The following is a 26438-nucleotide window of genomic DNA, read 5'->3' as shown; positions in this document are numbered from 1 at the left end:
ATGATTTTAGTTTGTTTAGATCATTAGAAAAATGTAGACGAGAACAAGCCATTCAGCCCAACAAAGCTTGCCAGTCCAGCCACTTATTTCTTCCATTAAAACATTAGAGCAATCTAGACAAGAATAGGCCACAATCTAGGCGAGAACATGCCCTTTCTTGACTAGGAATTTAGAGAATTCCTTCTAATTTGATTATTGTGTTTTAATGTTGGCTTTCATTGACCTCCTGTTCAGAACATCCCTTTAACCAGTGTCACTCAATGTAGGGCCTTCAAGACTTCAAGTGAGCCTTCAAGAAATTAATGGGAAAATCCTAACAGACATGGCAAGGTTGATCTGAATCGACAACAGTCCAGGTTGATTGGGCTCACGAATGACACAGGTATCAGCCATGGAGTCTCAGAGAACAGAAAAGCAGTGATGCACAATAGTTGATGGAAACCTGTTGATTCTGCTATTCTAGCCATGATGCTCCCTTGCACCACCAAGATCATTTCTGACTGACAAGAGGGTCCTTCCGCCATCCCCAGCATCATCTCATTATCTTGTACAACATGTGTCTTGATAACTAAATCCACAAGGATATCAATATCTGATCCATATCAAACTTACATGATTGTTTATATGACTGAAGCTCTTGGAGTGCTGCAGAAGCAATACCATCATTCCCAGTTTGTCATGATCTGACTCTCTCATCTGTTATAACGAGCTCTACATTAGCAGTTGTTTGTACAGGTTGTGCATCCCTAATCCAAAATGCCTGGAACCAGAAGTTTTTCGGATTTCAGGTGTTTTGGAGTTTGAAATATTTGCATATAAATAATGAGATATCTTGGGGATGAGACCCAAGTATAAACATGAAATTAAATTATACACATAGCCTGAAGATAATTTTATACAATATTTTTAATAATTTTGTGCATTAAACAACATTTGTGCACAACAGCTTCAGTAGAATACCTGTATGAGCTGTTAAGCAGCAGTAACTTCAAATAACAGCAGGCTTTCAGTCTCCACCTACGATGCTGTGTTTTGATTAAAATGATACTGTACAGAGAGAACAAGCAAACAACACAGTGAGTAATGAACGTAGGTCTGGTGGTGACGTTGGTTGATAACAAAGTGGCGCCCACCAAGCATCAGAGCCTATGTTCCCTCTAAGCTGCACCACACAGCACTTTTGAATCACACTGCACACCCCAACTCCCACTCTACTTTGTGGAAGTTCCACTCTGCTGTTATCCTGACATTTTACTTGTGGCTCCTAAAACTCGACTGGAAGATTAAAACCAACTAATTGTTCATGTGTTGGTATGCTGCTTGAAATTCAAACGGGGACTGAAGAAATCGATAGTAAATAATAAGTATCAGCTCATGTGTTATTCATAATTAAAAAATAATAAGAAGGAACATTGGTCAGAGCCCCACATGAGCAAGTGAGGTCAGCGGTAGAATTTTGCACTTGCGGTGTCATGCTGATGCACAGAAAGTTGCGGAATTTTGGATTAGCGATACTCATCCTATATAAAGAATATTCAGATTTGTTTCTGGGTGCAGGTACTTTTTATCATTAGGAAAAACTGTAGGTATATGACTGTCAATACATACAAAACCTAAACATCTGTGTTTCTATGGGTGTATTCATATTTGTTAGTGCAGTACATTATGTGTATGCATATAAGTAACTGTGTGTAAATGTAGATTTGAATGAATCTGTGCGTGTTTATGGATGAATGTGTGTATGTATACATGTGCATATGCACAGTATAGTATGTATCTCTATATGTATTCATGTCTGCATGTATTGTAAGAAAATCAAAAAACCCAGAAATATGGATGGGATAACCTGAGGGAGAGAGAAAATGAAGTGGCAAGGATAAACAAAATGCACAAAAGACTACACAGACAGTTGTAAGTCCAATATAATTCATTTCTGGTGTACCAATGTGCTCACTTAGATGTGGGTTCCACAAATGAGCAATCACTTCTGGTCGCCGATGCTCTTCATATTCCATTTGAGGCAAAAGGGCTGGGACTTCCTGATCCAGAGCAGAGTAAATGATGTCAGCTATCTTGGGTAAGATCAGGCCTGGCAGCAAAAGAGGAGAAGGCGTTACCAACAGGGCCCTATTATGCCCAGAGAAGCTATTGCCCTTATTGTAGCCCTGTAGCTACCCACCATTCGTGCATGTCTAACAGTATATATGGACATATGTTTGTAAATATGTATATTCGCACACATGTGCATGGGAGGCAGTCTAAGGGATTAATGGAGAAGAAGCAGAGTTGATGAACTGCACTCCCAGAAGAGAAGCCCAGCTAGAGCACCGCCCACTTCCATTTCCAGACCACGCCCTCCTACAGACATCACTTCCACCTAAAACCTGCCTCTTCCTGCCTAGCCTCTATAAGGACAGAACCCTTTACTCTTCAGTTAGTCACTGTTTTGACTCTGCCCTTTGTGACTAACTTGCTTCTAATCCTTTGCTGCATTCTGATACTATATGGACACCCCCAAACCTTTCTGTTTGTTCTTGTGTCTTTTACAATATGCATGTTTTTAAATATCTATATATGTATACTATAGTCATACATTTCTATACACATAGAATTCATATTTGCACAAATTTACAAATTTTTGTATTCTTGCATGTTGCATGCATGCTATTCACACATGTCTATATGCATAGACACTTTGTACACATGTATGAATGTTTTATATGCATGTTTATAAATATGTATGTACACCTGAATACTTCTTTTTTGCATTTATTAATTCATTCATTTGCTGTGTTCTTCTGTTTTATATTTATTTGCTTTAAACTCTTCTTTTACTCACTGGATGGCAGATGCCAAAGGTTCATGAGATTTTGAGTTTTCTATATGACCACTGACCTCACAAAAGGTAACCATTTCCAAAAATCTGCAGTTTTTGTTTCTATTACCATTATTGTATTTAAGAGATTTAAAAATCTTGCCACACACAGTTAAGCTGCATTTAACACCCTGTTTATTTGTTACATATTCTCACATAAGCATTTTACATCTATAATTTGTGTTCTCCTTTTTATTTTAGTTTGACAAACAAGGTCATGGTCCACTGACAAGGGCTCTATATATGAATAAACTGAACTGAATCATGTCCTGGTCCACTTTGATGTCCATCACTTTGCAGCCATGTGCCCTCTGAGACCCCTTGATGAGAAGACTGCACCACTAAAACAAAGCAGATGCCCATTAACAAGGTCATTTTTGATTTCATGGTGAACCTCTGTGCCTTAATCTCCTGCACAGAACTTCCAGAAGGGAGATTAAGGACTAATTCTCTTTGTCCGGATGCCAATCAGCTGCTTCCCTGAAATCTGGAAGAAAGCATACATGTCAAGTGATGCTGTCATGTTGTCAAGTGATGAAGCCTTTCCCTGAGTGTGTTTTTGTGAATTTTCAAAACATGAAGCCAACCTCACATAAATTAAACTTTCATAACTCTTTTTAGCACCATCAGCCTTCAGATACCCCAGGTAGGCTTCTGGTACAAACCTTTGAAAAACCAGGATACTATGTGTGGTTATTAAGCAAGACCAAGCCTCTCTTACCATGATGAAGCTTCACTATCTTCATCATTGATCAGCCCTGCTGATTGATGCTTTTTCCTGGTATTGTAAAATGGGCTGAAGCCAAATTCCCTTTTACAGAGTAAAACCTGCTGCAGGATAATCTTACGGAGCACCAATGTAATGATTTTCAAGGAAAATAAATCAGTCAAGAACACTTCATATACCTGTACAATATTACCATAGCAGTACTTACTGCACATTATTCCTATTAGGCATATATAAACAAAAGACCTGTGCGTGTGTGTGTGTGTGTGTGTGTGTGTATGTGTGTGTAGTCCGCTCTGCTCATCCTCAACCACAGCCACTAGATGGCGCATGCATGCACTTTTAACTTTTTTTGTCACTTGCATGCACCTCACTACAAAGGACTTGTGTTCAGCAAACACTGCCACACAACAATGACACCATGCTAATGACAGAGATGTAGAGACACAATGTCAAAATGAAGCAATCACTGTGGCTCAACAACGTGCAAGTGAAACATCTCAGCAACAGAGGTCAAGGCTTGAAGTTTTCACTAAACTCATCATCAATCTGGAGGTATTTTCTCGAGACAAACATTATTAGGACTCATATGCCAATGATATGACTAAGATATGGCATCACCAGTGGGGCAGCTAGCACAGGTGGGTCAACGTCCTCTGCACTGGACAGTTCTTAATAGTTAGCTGATACCACTCTAAGTTCACGAAATATAGTAAAACTGTTAGGGAGTCCTCGGTTGTTTTTAGTCCAGAAGACCACACACAGCTTATTGCTACATATTTATATTTGTAGTACCTTATATGTATTATATACTGTATATATATATATTGTCACAAAGTTGAGACATACTCAAGAAAAGGTTTGGTGCAGCCACCCGTATAATCTCGTATCCCGGCTGCAAAGTCGTTCTTTTTATAAAGATACCGCACTGAAGTGCATACAACGAGTCCAAGACAAGACTGAGGGAAAAGGGTAAAAGGGTAGGCTTTTAAAGGGGAAGACAGGAAGTGAGGTCATAAGGATCGGGCACGTGTTCATCACTCATTGGATCAGGCCCGGACGTGACATCAGGGGGGCCGGAGCTGGTAAGGTCTGTTTCCATTGGTTCGGTCCCGGAAGTGATGTCAAGAGAGCCAGGTGGAGTCTCCCAGGAATGGTCTACAGGGAAGTGAGAAAAAGAGTCAGTGTACTCTGCCACATCCTAGCCTGCCTCAGAACTGCCTTCACTCAAGCCCTTTAGCTGCCTCCCATGCGCACGTGTGTGATAATAAATATAATATATATTCATCTACCCATTTTCCAACTCATTGAATCTGAACACAGGGTCACGGGGGTCTGCTGGAGTCAATCCTAGCCAACACAGGGCGCAAGGCAGGAACCAATCCCGGGCAGGGTGCCAACCCACCGCAGTATATATATATATATATATATATATATATATATACACACAATGGTAAATCATAATGTAAAGGCAATTTGAAAATTACACGATAACCACAATGAACAGAGGCTTACGCAATACAACACATTCATGAAGGCTTATGGGTAGTGCAGCACTCTGCCATTGTATTAATGAAACCAAGGTCAAATGAACATGGATGCTCCCCTGCGAGACTGCACTATTGTTGAGAAACATACTCTAGTGAGATTTATTTGGGCAGAGGGAGTGAAACCTGCTGAAATATATTAGACTGCAGTCAGGGAGTAGCTTCCTGGTACTCCGTAATGGGCAGGAGGACTAATAGGTAGAGTCTAGGTATCATTTGGACACCTTACCTACTCCATTTAGGACAGGATCTCCAGATCCCAGATGCTCCTTTGTATCCTGTCCAGGAAGTGGTCCTGACCAAGCCTCAGATGACACTTTGTTGTCCACTCTGGGTAATGCTCTTAACAAACCGCTGTATGGTGCACTGGCCTCCCATCCGGGCTGCAGTTTCAAACAACTCCTGAATGGCACAAAAAACCCCTGCAGTGTCCCTCTACACAATCACATAGACACAAACAGTTCAAGCTGACGAGTTTGATAGGCAGTCACAAGTCACAGATGCTCAATACTGAGGGTTCTAAAGCTACTAGTCTTCCCCAAGGGCATACGTGACAGGATTCAAGTGAAATCTGCATCGAAGTAGGCAACTGTATCTTTATATATAATATGCTACTTTGGCTATCCGTTTGTCTTTCCAGAATTTTAAATCACCTGTAGCTCACAAACTGCTTGACCTATTGACCTGAAATTTGATACACATATACTATGTGATGTCTACTATCCGCTTTTGGGATGATGATTGACCTCCAAGGTTATTCCTGTTTTTATTTTTATTTTATTTTATTGTAGAATCAACTCTTGGCAGTGGCCATCACAGGTGTACGGGCGCTGTTCTCATCCCTACCACCTTCAGTGTCACTACCTCTTCATATCTTAAATCATTCTTAAGTCTCCAATCTGCCTCAAGTGCAAGCTTAAGTGAAAAATTAAGGAAAACATACTAAGTAATTGCAACACAAACAATGACGTAATCAGTTTTAATGTGAAAAGATACTGACGAAAGAAGAACAGAAGAAAAGAAGAGCTGTTCAGGAAGCAGCAAGCGCATCAGCCTCTGAGCAGACGAATGCTAAACATACAGAGAAAGAGGATGAAAACTATAAGTCAAGTGTATTTGTGCAGTGCACTGTTACTGGTTTGTCATAATACAAAGCATTCATTAGACTAACAGCAATTCTTCTTTAACTCAAATACACAAGCATTGATGCTCTAATTGTCATGATCCCTGGACTTGGTTTTATAGTTTTTCAGCACTTTTCTTGGCCTTTAAACATAATGGACTTATAATTGTGGGAAGTTTAGAGGTCAATGGTCTTTTTTTTTTTTTTAAATTTGTCTTCCCTTGACACCATTTTGTTTTATAATAAGTGCCACCATTTTTTGCTGTTTGCAATGTGGGGTTGCCAGGCTGTGGCTTGGCAGGAGTGTGTCATATGTGACGTCTTTACCACGACAGTATAAGGCCAGTGTCATACACTAACTGTTCAAGTTTGTGGAAAAACTGAAGCAAGCCAAAACACTCTTGTGTTATTATTGTTAAGAATCAGAATCAGCTTTATTGGCCATGTATATGTACACATACAAGGAATTGGACTCCAGTTTTACCTTGCTTTCTGTGCATGTTTATGTGTGTATACAACTGTCACAAGTAACATTTGTACATAAACAAGAAAGAAATATATATTTGTATATACATATCTACATGTATGTAGGAAATGTGCAAAAGACTATACAGTGATCCCTCGCTATATCACGCTTCGACTTTCGCAGCTTCACTCTATCGTGATTTTTTCTCATACACGCTTACGTCACTACGCATGCACTTTCTGAGAACTTTTATCTAAGCCCTACGACGGCTCCTAAACGTGCTGCTTTTTCTAAGCCTTCTGACAATAAAACTAAGTGCCAGAGGAAGATGCTTACTATCCAGGAGAAGGTGAAACTCTTGGATATGATCAAAGATGGCAATACTCTACAAAAGTCTCCTCACGCATATGAAAAGACAGCACCAGCAACTACCTATCAAGATGTTCTTCAGCCGCGCACCCAGACACCCACTGCCTACTCCTAGTACTCCTTCAGCAGAAGAAGACAACAACGCACCTGCTGAAGATACTGCACCACCTGAAGACTCTCCTACTGAGGTTGTGCCTTCATAGGTCAGTGGTTGTGTGTAAGAACTACTATATAAAAGCGTTCGGGATTGTCCTTCCGTCCCGTGAGTGCAAAGCATAGTGGTATTCCGCTTATCACAGACTTACTACTTGCGGCTTGAGGTACGAAGCGACGCAATGTGAGCAGAGTTCTGGTGCTCCCATCGTTCCCTTGCTTTTTCGCGCGATGCACTGGAAAAATAGACAAAATTATGTCTCTGGAAATAATTAATGTTGATGGAGTACAAATGCCTCACCACGTAGTAAATATCAGGGGAGATGGTGCTTGCTTATTCTCATCTATAGCTTATTTAGTGCATGAAACTCCATCTTTAGCGGTACAGATTCGGGCTGACACTGTACGACTTTGGACATGCACTTGAGGGGATAAAAAAAAACTTAGGTTTTCGGGAGTTGTTATGAATGGGCACTTTGATGTTCTCATTCTCTACACTTACATGCCTGATGTACACATGGAGCGCACAAAAATTGAGGATAAAAGTCGGTCGCCTTAAAAGGCGGGTGAGTCTAGTAATAATATGATATTTGACGTCTAATATGTCTTATTTTCTCTTATTTTGTCTAATATATTGGGTAATACGAGTGTAATGGTGACTAAAGGGTGTTATTTCATGTCTAGAGGGCTCTAATAATGTTAAAAAACGTATTTAGAAGGTCGTAAACAGGTTTTCTATACTCTAACTGTGAAAATATTCGATTTATAAATAAAGAATCCTACTTCGCAAAAATTCATTTATCATGGTAGAGTCTGGAACGGATTAACCGTGATAAACGAGGGTTCACTGTAGAGCAATTGTGCAAAGTGCAAAAACCGGAATAAATACAACTATGGAATATAGAATAATGAAATAAGATAAGCAGTTACATTATATACACATGGGGACCAGTTCAGTACAGTGGATGATTGTTATTGACTGGTTTATTGCACAAGTATTATCTCTGATGCTGTGAGATTAACTTGAGCTTAACTTAAGGTAACTGTACTTACAAATTCTTTTCTATTTTTTGACTTTCACTTACGTCTTGCATTTCGGCTTAGACACTATGAAGCATTCTGGTTATTGACTGTCTACAATTTTGATTCCCCATCCTGCTTTTGTTTATTTAATTCCTGTCCATCCTGATTACAATCTTGTTGTTACAATCATGATCAGTGAGTGAAGTAAAAACAAATTATTGGTGGTACACTTTTTATGGTGATACAAAGATATTCAATGAAGGTTCAAGTGCTGGGATGTGTCAGCACTTCCTTAAAAAAGGGTGAGGGAATCCCACCTGAAGATTCATGAAATGGTGCCACCCTAAGAAAAAATGCTGGTACTCTTTGTTTACATTGGAAGAGGTGCTTGTGCTGCACACCATGAGTACTTTGATCCAACTTCTGATTCCATCTTACTTTAAACTGCTGCCGTCCTGTGCAGTCAGCATAATAACAACCCGAGTTCAGGAGTGGGAGAACAGTCTGGTACATATCTGTGTATATGTCTGCAGAGTTCACATCAGCAATCACTTGGGCTATTGAGGCTTCCTTTTTGCCTCAGTCAGTTTTCAAAGCTCCACTAGGAGGGCTAAACTGCTTTTAGGATGTAAGTTTGTGTCACTTCTCTATGCATGATTTTTGGCAGTGAAAACAAGTAAGAAGAATGGCTTTGAAACTCTATGGTATCACTGTCTGCAGATGTATTACATCACTGCCATGTTGCTGCAATGTGGGAAAATACATGTCAATCTGTTTTGTTTCTTTTTTTTCTTGTGATCAAATGTTTATGAATTGTAATCAATACATACAGTAACTTCCAAGCTCTTTTGAAAAAATGTGCAAACATAGCAGTAAGTGATCTGCCAGGTTAAGAATTTTCTGATATCATTCTGCACAAATCTCTTGTGGAATTGGTCACGGCTGAGAAATTAAATCCCTCAATGATGAAACCACCTAAATATGAATAATGAAGGTACTTAAAAGTGAATAATTTCTCTATTTGGAATTCCTACACAAGGGCCACAAGAGGTACTTAACAGTAATTAAATACATCGGACCAGCTCTTGTTCATTGGTGACCTTAGATTTTCCCTGTGTGATTGTCATTGTGTGTGTGCACATGAGTAACTCTATGCGATGGACTGCTGCTCCGTCCATGGCGGTTTCCTAAAATTCTAAAGGATAGGATTCGGGAACACTGTGGTGGTCTCGGGCTTGCCAAACCTCCTCTTGAGCAGTCAGGCACCACTCATTTTCCTGTCTAACATAACGGGCAGCAGGGAGTCATATATATTTTTTTTAAAGGTGCTAACTACACTCTGTCATTCTCCACTGTCCTCCATCCAAAGTTAGGTGCTGGGAGTGATAACTCCTGGGTCCCCTCTATTATTTTGGAGCATACAGCCCCTTCACTGGTTGCTATTCTAATGTCATTGTTATCACCAGTACAAGCCCATTATAAAGTCTTACAGTTTCACTTCTGCCGTGCACTATGCCAATTTCTCAGCGGAGCACTTTCCTGTCATGTTGGTTTTGTAGCCTTTTCCGCCACACCTGTTAGGTTATCCCATTGTGGATGTGTGTGTGACTGTGCTCTGAAATGGACTTCTGGCCCATCCAGTGTTGGTTTTAGTCTTGTGGCCAGTACCGCCTCCAATAGTCTCCAAACCTGCAACCTGGCAATAGCTTAAGTGGGGTTTGATAACATTATGCCATGTTTGGTCTCCATTCTTGGTATTCATATGAAAATGCAGGCGACAGCTATGCTATATCTTTACTTCATACAGTTGCACTTTCAAGTGAGCTCCACCTCAAAGCTTTGAATAGGGAATTAACAATGGGTAATTGCACTGTTATTAATATTTTTTTATTAACTTGTTGTGGTGGTCCAATGAGCTGTGTACTCCTCCGGTGAATGTTTTAGATTATCTTTTGGAGTTTGTGCAATGAGAAGTGGACTCCCTGGTGTGAACTCCTATCATTCGGCACCCCTGCATACTGTCAAAGATGGCTTGTTTTTTTGAGAGCTAGGGATATATTGGTGGCCTGCACAATTAGTCACCTAGAATTGGAAGCCTGCTAACCTCTGTGGCCCCAAGTTATTATAGAACCCTTGATGTGCAAGCAAAGAGATCACAGGTGAAGTGAATCATCAATTCTTCATAAGCTGTCTCAGTGACAGCAAAGATGGCTTTGTAGGTGAAAGCCAATGAATGGATTGATGGTAAGATATATAAAAGTTTAATTTTTCTAAGATCTGGAAGACTGTACTGAGAAAGGTATAGTATATTTACAGGCCAGAGAAAAAATGGATGGGTAAAAGGACAAGGGGAAAGAGAGTAAAAAGACTAAGTAGAACGGTTAGACACACAGAAGAGAGTTGGAAGTTGTAATAAGCGTAGACCAGAGACGTGGAAAGGTTTGGGGCAGCCACCCGTTTAATTCGGTTTCCCGGCTGCAAAAGTCTTTGAGGCATTATAACAGTTGGTACAACAACACAGTCCAAAACAGAACTGCCTGCCTAAGCAAAGGCAGTGAGCTTTATAGCACAGAGGGCGGAAATGATGTCGTCCTCTGGGCCGGAACTGGAAGTGACATCATCCTTGGGGCCGGAACCGGAAGTGATGTGTCCTTCCTGGAAATGGCGGCTCCTGGTGGGATTTCCTGGGTAAGACCTGCAGAGAACTCAGAAAGAGCGTCAGTGTAGAGGGCAGATGTATAAACAGTATTGTCTAAGCCCTTCAGCTGCTTCCCATGCACACGTGTGTGACAAAGTATACACAGACTGATGGATAGATCATGGCAGAGAGAATGGAGACTGACAGACATAATCACAGATAGACAAACATGCAGGATTTGGGAGTTAACCAAGCAGAACTAAAGTCGACAACAGTCTACAGAAAACACCTAAAGATACACTAGACCTCTAAAATAGGGTGGATGGATGGGCACACGTGAAGGTCTAAGACATGTCGGCAAACTACTTTCAAATCCTTTGGAAAACTAGTAAGTTTGTAACATGTCAAAAGACATAGGCATTTGGGGCAAGTGGATAAGACCTACGAGATACATCGATAAGGAAGACATACAGACATGGAGGTCTCAAACATGCCAACATTCTTCTACTGGTCAGTAAGCAGTGAGACAAAAACAATCTGACAACATCTGCCTTTTCTGTGATCATGTATTTTTAATGTATAATCAATATTTAAATTAAAATAATTTAAATATGGAGATAAAGGAAAAAGAGCTTCTTTAAAGGTCTGATACCATTCTGTGTTAATTTCTTGTGCAATCAGTTTCAGCTGAGAATTGAAGTCCTTCAATGATTAAACCTCCTAAAGGTAAATAATGGAGGTGCTTAAAAGCAAATATGTTCTAAACAATACCATAGCCATAACTATCACGGGCCGAAGAGCAGAAATAGAAGTGTGGAGGAGGTGGACAGAGAGAAGGAGAAGATACCAGGAACAGCTAGAGGGAAGGTCAGACAGGCAGCCCAGAAGTGTAGAAGAGAATTAGAGTTGAATCTATAGAATAATATGTGGGAAAACCAACTAACATGTGCAAGTCTGGTGGAATAGGACAGATATATGCATAAATATCAAGAGAAAGCATAAAGAAGGACAGACAGGATAACAGGAAGACCTAGCTAGACAAGGCTGAAGCATGAATACAAACAGGTGGACAGGAAGAAAGAAGAATGTCTGGAACTAACCAACTAGCAGACATGACTGTCTGAAGCACAGAGCCAAACAGATCCAGAAGATGTAGAAAGAAAGACAGGGAGACAAGAGCAAGGTTTGGAATGGGCTGACAGGCATGCAGAGAAACTTGGAGCCGGTCGGACACAAGTCAGACAGTCAACCAAGCAGAGCTGGAACACGGTGAAGAACAGAGTTGTACATGGAAAGACAAAAAAGTGTGACCATCTAGGGCAGTCAAAGAGACCAAACCTGAAAAGGGTGGTCGGATGACAGATAAACAACATTGAAGGCTTTGCAATGCATTAAACGGGCAGACAGGAAGACAGAGTTATTAAGTAGACAGTGTGAAGGACAGCCGGGTCCCATGCCCGGCAGGGACGCCCCTGCTACTTACAGTATGTTCCGGGGGAGCCGCCATGGGCAGTCCAATACCTCCCGGGACGCTTGGTGGCAGCCTCCCTGGCTGACGGTGACTCCTCAGCTGCCCGCAGGGCTCCATGGGAGATGGAATCCTCCACAGCTTGGTTGGGGCCCGGCGTGGCCGCTAGGGGGAGCTGCCTGCTTCCCACAGCCCGGTTGGACGAGCTTTCAGCCCCACCCGGAAGTGCAATTAGGACCAGGTGGTTAATCACCAGGAACGCTTCCGGGTGGGCTATAAAAGGGCCCAGCCACCACCACTCGGTGAGCCAGAGTTGGGAGGAAGAAGGAGACGAAGCTTGTCTGGGAGGAGTGGTGGAGCAAGGTGGAGAATTGTGGTTTGCTGTGAGTTTGTGCTTTTGGACTGTGTTTGGGCTGTGTGGCACGGGGAAGACGTGTCACACAGCTGAAGAAAAAATAAAGCCTGTGTGTTTTTGTACACGTGCCTCTGCATGGTCTGTGCTGGGTCGGGCGCTATATAGCGCCTTTCACAACAGACAGTCAGACAGACAGGTAACTTGCTGCTTTTCTAAGTATAGTTATGAATTGTGATTTTGGGCTGAGATGTGAATGAAACCTCAGGATTAATACCAGCGGCAGTGCACCAGACCATCCGTGATGAGCTGATGATTATAATGCCAGACCACAAGTGTCAGAAGCACGCTGCATGAATATCAAGAAACAAATAAAGATGAGGAGCCTCAGGAAATCAGTGTTGCTTTGCCATCAGCTGATCTCCCATGTTAACGTGCTATTATCTCCAGACTCCATTTCTAATTCACATAGTAATAACATTAGCCCTGACTATGAAAACCTTCATGACTTCCTTCATGGCTCACCTGTTTGACAGCAGGGGCTTGAAGCCTGGATGCTTCCCCTAAGCCTAATGCCTCTCAAGGGGAAGGTGGAATTATGGAATAAACATAAAAATGGCAGGAAATGCATCAAAAGTCAGTAGTCACCATACTCTGTGACCAGTTAAAATGAAGTAGAAGGGTAATTCAGTAAGTGGAGAGGCAATTTAAAAAGCCAAAAGAAATGACCTGCAAAAAAAGGAAAATTGTTAATAGTACTGTTACATAACATGTCATTTTCTAATCTCCTTAATCCAAACCAGGGTCACGGGGGGCAGGAGCATATCCCAGCTTGCATGGCGCACAAGGCAGAAACAAACCAGGACAGGGTGTCACATAAAACTGGACAGTGGGAAGAAACCCACACTGACACGGGGAGAACATGAAACCTAGACATGAACACTGCTCTCCTTACTGCAAGGTGTCACCATACTGCCCTGTTACATAACATCATATCCTCAAGCCTCCTATTCCCTTTCAGGGTCACAGGATGCCAGAACCTACTTTAGCAGAATAAAACATCAGGCAGGAACCAATTCTGAATTGGACATCAGTCCATCAGTGTTGATTTGTTCACACATTCACACAAACTCAGTCTGGACATGTCCGTCCACTTAACACACACATCCCTAGGATGTAGGAGGACTACTCACCCTCACAGAGAGTAAAAATGTACAAACTCTACACAGGCAACAGGATTCAAACCCAGCAGATGTGATCTCTGATGCAGCAATACTTGGACCACCAAATCAATATTCAGGATATGACATTCTCAAACCCACTTAATCTAATTCAGGCTTACATGGGGGGCAAAGCCTATCCCAATAGCACTGGCCTCAAGGCAGGAAACAGTCCAGGACAGGCCCGTTATTACTAATACTAGGGCCAGTTCGCAATCACCAATTAGTCCAGCATGCTTGCCTTAGGAGAATATGGCAGCAAAACCCACACAGACACAGGAAGAACATGAAGACTCCACTTATGCAATTTCTGGACGCGAAATTCAAACCTAGAATGCTGGATTCATGAGGCAGCAGTGTTGTGTACTGTGCCACCCTATTAATATTCATGCCATTATAAAATTTATACAAGGTAGAGTCTAAAATAAATCAAACTTGGCATATTAAAGAGCAAATGTCAATGTCTAGAATTGTTTACCAAACAGCAGTTTAGTGTATCTGTCATGAATAAGGCGCATGTTATTATCTAGAAGAAAGGGGTCAAGGTTTCCCAGCAGAGAAGACTCATTACATACTCACCAGCAAAGAAGACTGTTAGCGTCAGCAAGGATTACTCAGATGAAGCATTACAAGCTGCGGATAAACATTATGATTTGTATGAAATTCGGTCAAATATTGACCAAGGCTTTTAATATGCTTCAAAGTGAATGTGATGAAGAAACCATTTCCTGCACAAAAGTGTACGTGTGGCCTATGTGTTTTATGGAGGGGCATGCATGAGGGCATTCAGACAAATATGCTGCATTATTTAAAAATAAACAAAGGCTCACTGTCTTCTTTTCTGTACATTTTGACTGTACCTTGTATTTCTCAAGTTTTCTCAATCTATGCATGTGTATATGAAGCATATAAGAGAGCCTGTTGTACACCATAACTTCTTTCACTGAAGATGAAAGGGCATTTGTGAAGCTCCGCAACACCGTCACTCATTTTTCTGGTTCAGCTTGAGAAAATCACAGGGATGTGGTGCATGTGGAGGCCATACAGTGGTGAGAGTGCAATCTGTTAGTTAAATACTGTATATTTAATGCAATTGGAACATCACTGCTAACAGAACACACTTTTAGTTTTAGTTTTATTACAGGATGATCACAAGAGCTAAGAAACATCAAGTAAGTAAAACAAAGCAAACCTGTAGCACTGGACCTGACTGCGGAGCTCAAGGACGCCTAGTTTCCTTATTCATCCTTTCACACATCACAAAGATGTCCATCTTTCTGCTCTTCTCAGATGGACTCCTCTGATCTTCTGAAAAGCTTAGCATTGCCCTTGGGCTTCATGCCCTTTGACATATGGTTCTGTCATAGGTCAGTCTAGAAGTTCTTTATTAACATCTGCTGGATGTCTGCTAGAACTCAAATGGCATCTGGCTAGTTGGCCATGGCACCACCATATTTTTGTGGATTCTAGGTTAAATATTCCCTTTACTTTTGCTGGTAGCAAAAATTGAAGACTTGCTACTTTTTCAAATGGCACCCCCTCTACATCTTTATAATCATGGTAGTGCTTGTTCTTTGGCTGTTGCTGAGACTTCTCCTTCTTCTTCTCACTAATTTTTCAGTGGCATTCATGTTGATAAGATTAACCCTTCTGGAAGTGGAATAGGGATTTAGAGTGTATGCTGTTATCAATGATGGGCTTGAGATTGATCTTTCATTGTATTTCACCATAGACTTCAATGTTTACTTGTTTTGTGGTCCGTCAGTGGAATGCACAGTGCACAAAATCATTGTCTGATAAATTCAAATGTTTCCATTGAATTATTAAAAGCTTATTTACATGTATTCAGAATGTGATTAATGCAGATCAGGGCTACAGGATACTGAAGTCCATCCAGCAGATTATACTCATAAACACCAGGCCAATCTGGAGTCACCACAGAATCTAGCATTCACATCTTTCGTACATTGGGAGAACATGCAAACTCCAACTCTTTTGGAGCTGTGAGGCAGCAGATTTAACAACAGTATTAACTGCTTAAGGGTGAATCACATACTCAAGGACATTAGTGGAGAGTAATGGGAAGTGCATTTAAAACTGAAGCCAGGAAGCAATGCTTTACGCAAAGAGTTGTGGGACAAACTACCGAGACATGCAGTTGAAGCAGAAACAGTGACAACATTTAAGAAGAATCTGAATGAGATATTGGGACAGCTTAGCTGTAAACTAAAGAAACAAGCTTGCTGGACTGAATGGCCTGTTCTTCTTTGTTAAATCTTCTTCTAATGTATTTACCTGCACTGAGAACCTAATTTATGAAGCTGGCATAAACATACATGAATATTTCTATGTTCATCTTATAAACTGTTTTTGCATTAAGTATTTATGATTGTGTTTAATTGCTTTCTTATGTATTGTTGTTTTGTTACTTGTTATTTTTCAACAATACTATATTCTTAAAATTTTGAGTTGAATTGAACCGAATAGGACTGGATTAAATGGAGTGGAATTATACAGTTACGACCCCTTGACAGCTCCTCTCTGTTCATACTGGTTTGAAGAGAGGTCGCCATTGAGCATTGTGAGTTTTTATTTCAAGGCAGTCCTGTCAGTTCTGTCCCAAGCCAACACCATCACAAATTTCACTTCTTGTCATTGGTACCTGACTTCAGATGATAAAAAATCACATTTATAGATAGATAGATAGATAGATAGATAGATAGATAGACAGACCGTGAAAGGCATTATAAAATTATAAACTTCCAGTCCAGAAGACATTGTGTCCGTTTCCCATCCCTATGACATCACTTCCTGTCTCAGGCTTTGAAACCGCCATCTTTCATTTTATAATCAGTTCTGTTTTGGGCTCAAACCTGTGAACATCACAACCAATTCAACCCAATTGCAGCCAAGGCACAATATACGGGTGGCTGCCCCAAACCTTTTGATGTCTGTGGTCTGCTATTGTGACAATAGATAGATAGATAGATAGATAGATAGATAGATAGATAGATAGATAGATGTGGTGTATATCCTAGGAATTCTTACAAAAATGTACAAATATATATAAATGTATATGTAGACTACAATGCATAAATAGTATATGTACAGAGATACTGTAGGATATACAGTATATACACTATATAAAAGCAAGACTGCATGATATAATATTGGATGTTTCTATACTGTACAAATACTTTTGTTTTCTTGGCAGAGGCAGCTGTCGGCTTTTCGTCGTCCTATTGATTTGTAGGTGCACTTGGTAATTTCGTTATTTTTTTTTCTCTTATTTTTTAGTTGCCTCCTCTTTAGTAATTTCCCAGATTCTAATGCCAGCCTCCTGCCGAAGCTCTGTGGACATCTCCCGCTGGAGCCTGCCTGTGGATTTGTGCTGCGGTGTCTTTGTAAACACAATCCATTCAGCATTAAATGTCACAGTATTTTCTAATAGAAATCCTCTGAACCTGTCGGAGCTGTTGAATCAAGCTTTTCACTCAAGCCTCTGGATGTATTCAAATCCTAGAGAATGTGCCCCAGCAAAAAAAAAAAAAAAAGTGTATTTCATTTGGGTAGAAAGAATAGAAAAAGGGTGCCGATTAGGCTTGCAGTATTGTAAGAGCAAAGACTTTAAAATCTACTTTATGTGTTCTGAAATGAGGAGAGTGTGCTAGGCAAAAATATCAATAAAAAATCAGGTAACAGAACACATGGCGCCTCAAACAGATGCTCTGCAGCAGATCTGGGTTTTAAGATTTTTGGATATGACCACCCAAAGCCAACTCTGTGGTGACTTATTCATTTCCACAGTGCAATTGCTAAAAAAATACAAGGAGTAAATGGCAGAAGAAATGTTTTGACAAATATCTTTTTCTTTACATTGACTTGCTTTGTGAGGACAGGTAAGTAAATTACCTAAAGCAGTGCTGCAGCATTTTACATTGTGACTCTATAAAACGGATGTGTGTGTGTGTGTTGAGAATTAACTTTTGTAATGGCTGTAAATTGCAAGAGAGATACACCTTAATAGGAATAATATACTATAAATTTACTAATTCAGTTTGTGAGTTAATGACAAATATGTGTTTTTTCAGATTAGGAAGACAGAAATTTTGGGTTAAGGTTGTTCTCCTCACTAAAGGTGATGGAGAGTGGTGACATGTTGAATGTTGATTAGCACATCCATGTAAGAATTCCACTTTACTCTGCACATATGACAATAATGTCCCTATAAACATCTAAAACTACAGAAGTGGGGTGTCTTTATGATCTTTGTGGTTCCTTGAAGGTTGCAGATTACTGACTGCAGACAACAAAGGGTGCCAGAGAGACCCCAGATATAATATCCCTGATATCTTCCACCAATGTTTTAGAAGTGAAATTAATATAAATCTGTATGTACTGTCTCAGTTCTTATCATTTCCTCTACATCTCCCAGGTGAGCTTTGTCCACTTCCACCTGACTCTGACTCACCTGGATGAGTTCGAGTGGCATCTTTTAAATAAGACCCGGGAGTACTTCTGGTGCTAGGGCATAGCCCAATGGAAGCACTTCTGGGGCACACGGAAGTCCCATAAAACAGTGATGGTGAATCCCTGTAGCATCCTCTGGTGGTCCCCACAGAACCTGATAAGACTGTTCTAGAAAAATATAATATCCAGAGTGCCATAGGGAGTTGTCTCCCATTGTGTTGGGGAAGCCCATCATCCTACTGGGTTTTCTCCCCCTGTCCTTACATTATGCCGTCATCCCGGCTGGGTATTATCCCAGGGATGAACCCAGCTGACATGTCAGTGTCCACTCTGGCATTAGCAACTTTGCCCTATTCCTTGTGGTGGCAAAGGGCTGGCCCCCTGTCCACTTAGGGAACCATGCTCCATCCTTGGTGGGATGCCCACCCGTGAGTGTCGTCCATCACATTACAAAGTCTTCCTATCACATCACTCATTTCAAAACAGCATTTCATGCTGTGATTTGACTGCAAGACTTGTGTCATTTTCAAGCTTTGATTAATGTCTGCTCTGTTGCTGCCACGTCTTTTTTATTGGTTCTTTACTGCAAATATCAAGGTGGGTCCTGTTCATTAGTATTTTTCTTTTTGTTTTGATCTTGCATCCAAATATTATTATTATTCTGTATTCGGCTGACACTTTAATCTAAGGTGATTTGCAAGGTCAGAAGAAATAGCCATTTTTTAAATAGATTTTAGACTTTTAGAACGCAGGTTGGTTAAGTGACCAGTGTATTGTATGTAACTAAATTTATTTTCAACTGTCGTCAGAGCTTGTGTGCATTGTTTTAACAGAATGGAAATCCATATTGACCACCCTTATAAACCCACATATCCTACCTTTCTCTCTTTACAAGACCTCAGTCTACAGTAGAATCTATTAAGGATGCAGACAAATTCATTAAAAAAAAAACAGATGGAGAAGAAAGATGCTTATGATGAACAGGCACACAGCTTGTGCAAAATAGAGAACGACAATGGTCAGCCAAAAATATGGAGGGAGCAGATGGAAAGTAGAGTAGACCGACACAAAATGGCCAGTGCCTCTAAGAGCCTCAGGATACTCGCCAGTATTCCATTTCTCAGAAGGTTTCTCACCCTGAAAGATCTGCTTTGAACTGGCACTATGGTTGAGGTGGTGTTTGTTGCTTTACTATAATCTTTCTTCCTTCCCTCCATGGCATCCCAATGTATCAGAGAAGACAAGTTCAAAGGATGTTGCACTGAAGATGAAATTCTCAGTCTCAATGGCAGAATTACACTAAACAGGGTGTATGCTATCAAATATTTTAAGCAGCAGTTCTGATCTCATTTAGACTCCTGATGGAGAAAAGTGCTTCAACTTACTGTGCCAGACAGCCCTGTAGAAATGGCACTGGCAGTGGGCACAGACAACCTTGCCACTCCGACTGACAAGGGTGGCCTTTTCTATTGGCAAACAGCTATCCGACTTGTGCATATCACCCGTGAAGCTTACACATGCATGGTGGGCAGAACTAAAGAGCTGCATGCAAATGAATGGGACAGCCAAGCAATGTTGTCAGGAGGCTTAAGACTTCATCATCGGCACACGGCCAAGCCCCCCTGACACAAAGGCACAGGGGCTTTCCAAATCAATGGAGCCCCACTCAACACACCAAATGTCTCTCTCTTCACAGGTTTCAATTACTGCAGCTTGTCACAGACTGTTCCGGAGTCTTTATCCAGTGGTGTCAATTTGACCGGAGGGGTTAGGCTAATTAAGATTTGAAAATGTCATATTCCTTTAGCTGAAAGGCACAGCGAACTAAAAGAGCTGATAGCGGGACCTTTGTCTCCTTTTATCTGATGCTTGGCTGAAATGCACGAGGGCTAATATGCTGCAGACTGGGGTTGCCCCAAGGAATTTGGCTCAAATTTTGGACGTGTGTAAACTTAAGCCTTGTCTTTATTAGCTTGTAAGGCACGTCAGTGACAATACTTATTACAAGACCAATAAGAGGAAAGAATGAAGGAGCAGAGGATTTTAGGCCTCACAGATGCATTTAGAATAATGAAGGGACTAAATAAAGTTGATGCCAAGAGCTATCGGGATGAGCATGCAATTCAAGACATAATGCAGCTCAGACAATGAAATATAATGAATATCAATCACAGCATAACAGTCTCAAATCCACTTCAGCCTGTCCTGTTTGGAACTTACCTTGGCATCATTGAGTGTGAGTAGTAACAAGTCTTAAACTGAGTGCCAGTGGGTATGAATCAATCTACATTGTTATTTTATATAGCATTTCATGAAGCTCACCATCTAAAGGTGTTCTTCACAGCAGCCAAGACCGTATTTTAAAGTAAGAAGATCACGTGTAATACATGATAACCTTTTAATCCATCAACATCAAAATCAAAAGAACCAAACCCTGGTGGAACACTAGTCACGGGATCATTCAATGATGACAATCATTATAAACTGTGAGAAAACAAAAAAAAAAAAACTTCAAAGACCTTGTAAAGATGAACTTGATGTGCATGATAGTATAGTTGAGGCAGAATCAACAAGACAGGTAAGTAATAAGCAAATTCAGGTATAGTCTAATAAAACCAAAAAGAGAAAAGATCATTTTGAGAAGACTACAATGGCATTTTCAGCATAAAAAGTATGGAGGACCACGCAGACCTACAGAGACAATGTCAGAAGGGACAGAGCCATCCAGAGAAGTTGTACTGATGGTGTGAGTGAGTGACAGAGACAACGAAAAGAGCAGAACCTACAATTCCACTCTTCTGCTTAAATCTGGGTATGTGGGTGCTAGGGTATGTTGGCATTAAGTTTCTGCCAGTGCTGAGGTTCAAATCCTTTCATGCTCTTTGTGGTCAATTTTGAGTTATTTTTTTATATTGTAGTTACTTTTGTTGTTTTTTGCATTATTCTTTATTTCTTTCTCTAAGCCTTTGTTATGTGCCTTGGATTTTGTTAGTGGTTCCCCAAGAGACAAGACTTCCTGCCCATCACTGCCAAGGACTGCCCTTAGCCCTGTGAAGGTGAGGGTTTCCCACCTTCCTGGCAGTTCATCTCAAATGCCCTTTGGAGTGGTGAGTGTTGATAGAGATTTTGCAGTGCTTTCTGATTTTGAGATTTTCTGGATCTTTGACCGTGTTGCTCAGCTTTTGACTTCACCATTGGATTTCTGTATTGGGAATTGGTAGCTTTTGGGATTGCCTTTTGAAGACATTGAATGCCTTTTCTGAACATGTAACAGGGGCTTTTTGTGAAATAAACCTTTATTTTATAAACATCTTGTATTTGACTTCATGTATCACCAAGATGTGATGGCAAATCCCCCCAGTGGGCATTTTTGGAAGTGCTTTCAAAACTCTAGTGCTTCGGGACTCTCAGTTCATAACACAGAATCTGGCCTGGCTCATACAGTTGTGCTGGAAAGTTTGTGAACCCTTTAGAATTTTCGATATTTCTGCATAAATATGACCTAAAACATCATCAGATTTTCACTCAAGTCCTAAAAGTAGATAAAGAGAAACCAGTTAAACAAATGAGACAAAAATATTATACTTGGTCATTTATTTATTAAGGAAAATGATTAAATATTTTTGTCTCATTTGTTTAACTGGTTTCTCTTTATCTACTTTTAGGACTTGAGTGAAAATCTGATGATGTTTTAGGTCATATTTATGCAGAAATATCGAAAATTCTAAAGGGTTGACAAACTTTCCAGCACAACTGTATGAGCCAGGCCAGATTCTGTGTTATGAACTGAGAGTCCCGAAGCACTAGAGTTCTGAAATAAATATATAAAGGGTTCGAAAACTTTCCAGCACAACTGTAGATATGGTGAAATAGCATGCAGATGTGGTATAAAGGAGTCACAAACATGACTAAAATGAATATGAGTTTTTCAAAAGACCCAGGAAACAGACCAGGACTTTCACTGGCCTACCAAGAAATGGCCTACTCCTAGCATCCAGCCCCCAGCTACCACAAACAGGCTGTGGTCTACACAGGTCCATTAAATGCCTCTCTAGGGAGAGGAACTGTAAAACCTCTGGCTACATGAGACAATGTGAAACAAAATATTTTTAAAAATATAGAATGTATCCAAATAATCAAAAAAGCTTGGGTGAAAAGCCCCAAATCAAGGCAGAGGGCTAATAAAGAAAACCAGAGCTAACAAATTCCAATGTAAAGTCAAAAAAACAATTTCTGAAAACAGAAAAGAATAATCAAGACATATCAACAAAAAGCAATACTCACAAAACTCCAACAACACTCAATGATGTGTCATTGATGTGGACCTTCTCTCCAACTAATTTAAAGGTAGATTGAGGACCCAGCAGCAATGAGGCCCCCGGGGTTGCATCTACAAAACACAAAGAATGGCGGAACATTTAAAGACACAGTAGATTAATATCAAATAATAAACACAACAGAAATCACATAAAAACAAGAAAAATATTCATTCAAAAATAACCAAAACAATAATAAAACAGAAAATACACACAAATAAGGAAATAAATATTAACTGAAGAATAACAGCAGATGCCTCAGACCCCAAATGAGTTGTTTGAGGTAGAACTGGTAGCATAAATATCCAGGCAGTGGGCACAGCATAGGAGATGATTAGAGCAGCATGGAAGGAGCTGTGGAAAACTGGTGACGTGAGGGAGCAATGAAAAGACTTAAACAATGCATTACAGAACCAGCACCAGTGATGAGACAATGTCAGCGAAATAATTAAACAGAAGATGAAAATCTATGAAGATGTCATTTCTCATAGAATATAGCCACCAAAATAATAGTTTTATAGGATATCTCAGCCTCAAATACTAAAAAAAAAAAAAACAAATTTCTAATTTTTGTTCAATATTCAATGTGTTAAATCATATTGTATATATATAATCAACCTACAGTAATTCATGAAAAAGATGATGGCTACTCCAAAACAATGAGATGTAAAAGTTTATGAATGCTTTAAATTACATCAAACAACATTTTCCAATAGGTCACTTAAAAGGGCACTTTCCTTTAAGACCCAAGGCAGAACTGAAATGGTCAGTTTGCACATTGTCAGGCACATGAAATTAGCACTTGTCTATCTAGGATGGATCGCTCAAATATTACAGGGAATACTTTGAATGTGACACCACTTACCCAATTTCCGTATGCCCTAGAGATGGAGCAGGACCATTCAGAGGACCGCTGACATCATTTCCGCCAGGTGCCCTGATCAACCTGTCCTTTCCAATCCCATTCTGCTAATTAAAGCTTCCAGAATAGCCATAGGACATTGTCATTAATGACCCAACTTTCATGAGAACCGGTTTCCTTAAAGAGCAAAACTCCATATTTATAGTGCCACCTTTAGAGACATACAGTATATTTGCTGCATGATTTTTTGATGTCAACATCCAACATAATTTATATCTGGACATTGAATGGAGATACCTGGTGGTTCCCCATTCCTTTATCTTGTTTTGTTGCTCATTTTACTACACATACACGTGTCAGTAAATGTCTGTCAACAATGCCATAGAATAGATGTGTGGACGGAGGTCCACAGAACAGACATGACAAAGTTAACTAAGGGTTGGTCAAGAATGAGATGACAAACATTAAAGCATCACTCTGTTCCTTACTAGCTAAAAATAATGGAGATAACAAAAGGTAATCAAGAGAGTTGGCATTAAGTTATTGGATATGCTTTGAGCACAATTTGATGTCATAAAAAACAAACACACTGTACTTACATAATTAATAGTGTTTATTACATATGTTTTGTCATTATAGAAGATGATCCATCCATCCATTTTGAAACACTTTTACTCAAATTCAGGTTTATCAGGACCAGCAGCATTAGACATAAACCATAAAGTAACCCAGGATTGGGGCTGAAACCACTGAAGGGGACACTCACATAAAGCTCATGAAGAAGAGATATGAATGAATCTAAGACACATGTCTCAGCAATATTTTAGGAAAATCAGAATACTCAATCTCTGCAGTAAAAGTTGACAAAAACACATGGGGAGCATACGTACAGAGTATGCATTTAGTTTCCTGATTCCAGAGCTATGGTACAGTAGCGCTAAGTGCTGCACCATCTTAATAAAGACCATTGTAAAGTGAATTGCAGTAAAGAGTCAAAACTTTGTGCTCTCAAGGGTGGTGGCAGTGGTCTGCGGAAAAGGTCTGAAAGAAAGTAGACCTACCAGGAAGGAGCCAGGATCTCTGAGCTAAATTAGAAGCAGTCCTGCTTTATTTGTGCTCATCAGTAGGTTCTTAGTAGAGATTCATGCACAGTTGTCATTGGGGCACTTATCCAGTAATGACCACCATAGAGGTGTGAGCATCAGGAAAGCATTCTGGCAAATCAAATATTCCAGTGGATAACATATAATGAACAGAATTGGACTGAGAACATATCATGATGAGGCTGATACTAGGAGGTAACTAAAGACCACTTCTTGGGTGTATCCAGATAGGTGTTCTAGTGAAAGCCAGCAGAGTTCATTGAGACCACAACGTTATACTGAAGAACTCAAGATGAAGAGACACTGAGGGACAACCAGCTCCTTCTGTGGCATCTCAATGGGACCATGATCAAATTCTTGAGGAGCTCTTACTAGCCTTGGAATCACATGTTTTTTGTGTTCCTCATTCTGTCACTAATTCAAAGACTTTGTGTTTGAGAAGGAGAAAATCTAAAAGACTCAAATCAATGGTATGTCATGGCAGGAATGGAAAAGAAACAGTGTGTGGCCTGTAGGGGGTGTTGCAGTGCCCTAAACCCCCTGACGCAACTTCACAATACAGTCCTGGGATGCATTTATTCAACAGTACCTTCACAAGATCTCCAGTTTCCTTTTTTCAATATATACAATACAATAGGCACTAGGTTCCTCATCCTTCATCTCCCATGATGTCTCATCCACTTCCTCTCGATTCTGATCCCAAATCAAGTGGAAGACCCGCTTTTAACTCCGGAACGTAGTAATTACAGTGCTCAGTCTATTACTCGAGGAAGCACTTCCTGGTCTGGCAGGACCCCAACAGTCCTTGTGCCATCAGTATTCCACAGCTCCCCCTGGCGACTCCCAAAGAACCCTGCAGGAAAGACCCCTGGGACCACAGCTGTCATGCTTCCCTGCAGGTGTCCATACTGAGGACTCCCAGACAGGATGCTACCACCCCACTGAGCTGTCCTACCCCGTATCCCAATTCCATCCTGGGTGTTGCTCTGTGGTTACTATAATGCCAACCCCAGATCAGCTGCTGCTGTAGCCTCATCCTGCAGCCTTGTCCTGGCATGGCAGGAGAATATCACTGCCCCTCAGCTGTGCTTTGTATCCCCTGGCATCCAGGACAGATAAGTGAGGAGGACCCATCCCAGCAGGGACACTCATTGGTCTCACACAAGTGAATTTTGAATATAAACTGGCCAGAATAAAATGATCAAAGGTGGCTTGTTTAGACTGGAAAAGCTTTCAGCTTTGGCAAGCCAACTCACAAGCGAGGCTGAGCCAGACATTACGGACACCCGCAGCTAATCAAATAAGTAAACAGGTATGAAATAATAAAACCAATGGTCAGAGACTAACCCAGCCAGTAAATAATACAAAATCAAAACAAAGAAATCAGCGTCCAGAGCTAATCAAACACATACATATGATGCTTAAACAAAGAAACCATTCCCAAAGGACCACCTGGCAAAATGAGTGATATAGAATACAAACCACTCACAGGAACCAACAACAATGGCTAATTAGAAAAAGAACAAGACCAAATCTATAATTTCAGATATGCAGATAACGTGGAAAGTAAAAATGGACAAGATTTGAAAAGGCTGAAATTAACTGAAGACAGTGCAAGAGCAAGTCTGCTGCTCATCATCATTATGCTGATGCCGGAGTGCTGTTTGCAGTTCTGTGCGGATCCCAACAATGGCCTAATGTGTTTTCAGCTTTATCTATAACACCA

This window comes from Polypterus senegalus, chromosome 10 (assembly GCF_016835505.1).
Source record: "Polypterus senegalus isolate Bchr_013 chromosome 10, ASM1683550v1, whole genome shotgun sequence".
NCBI lineage: Eukaryota > Metazoa > Chordata > Cladistia > Polypteriformes > Polypteridae > Polypterus > Polypterus senegalus.
The sequence above is the reverse complement of the archived record's forward strand: the minus strand, read 5'-3'. Positions refer to the sequence as shown.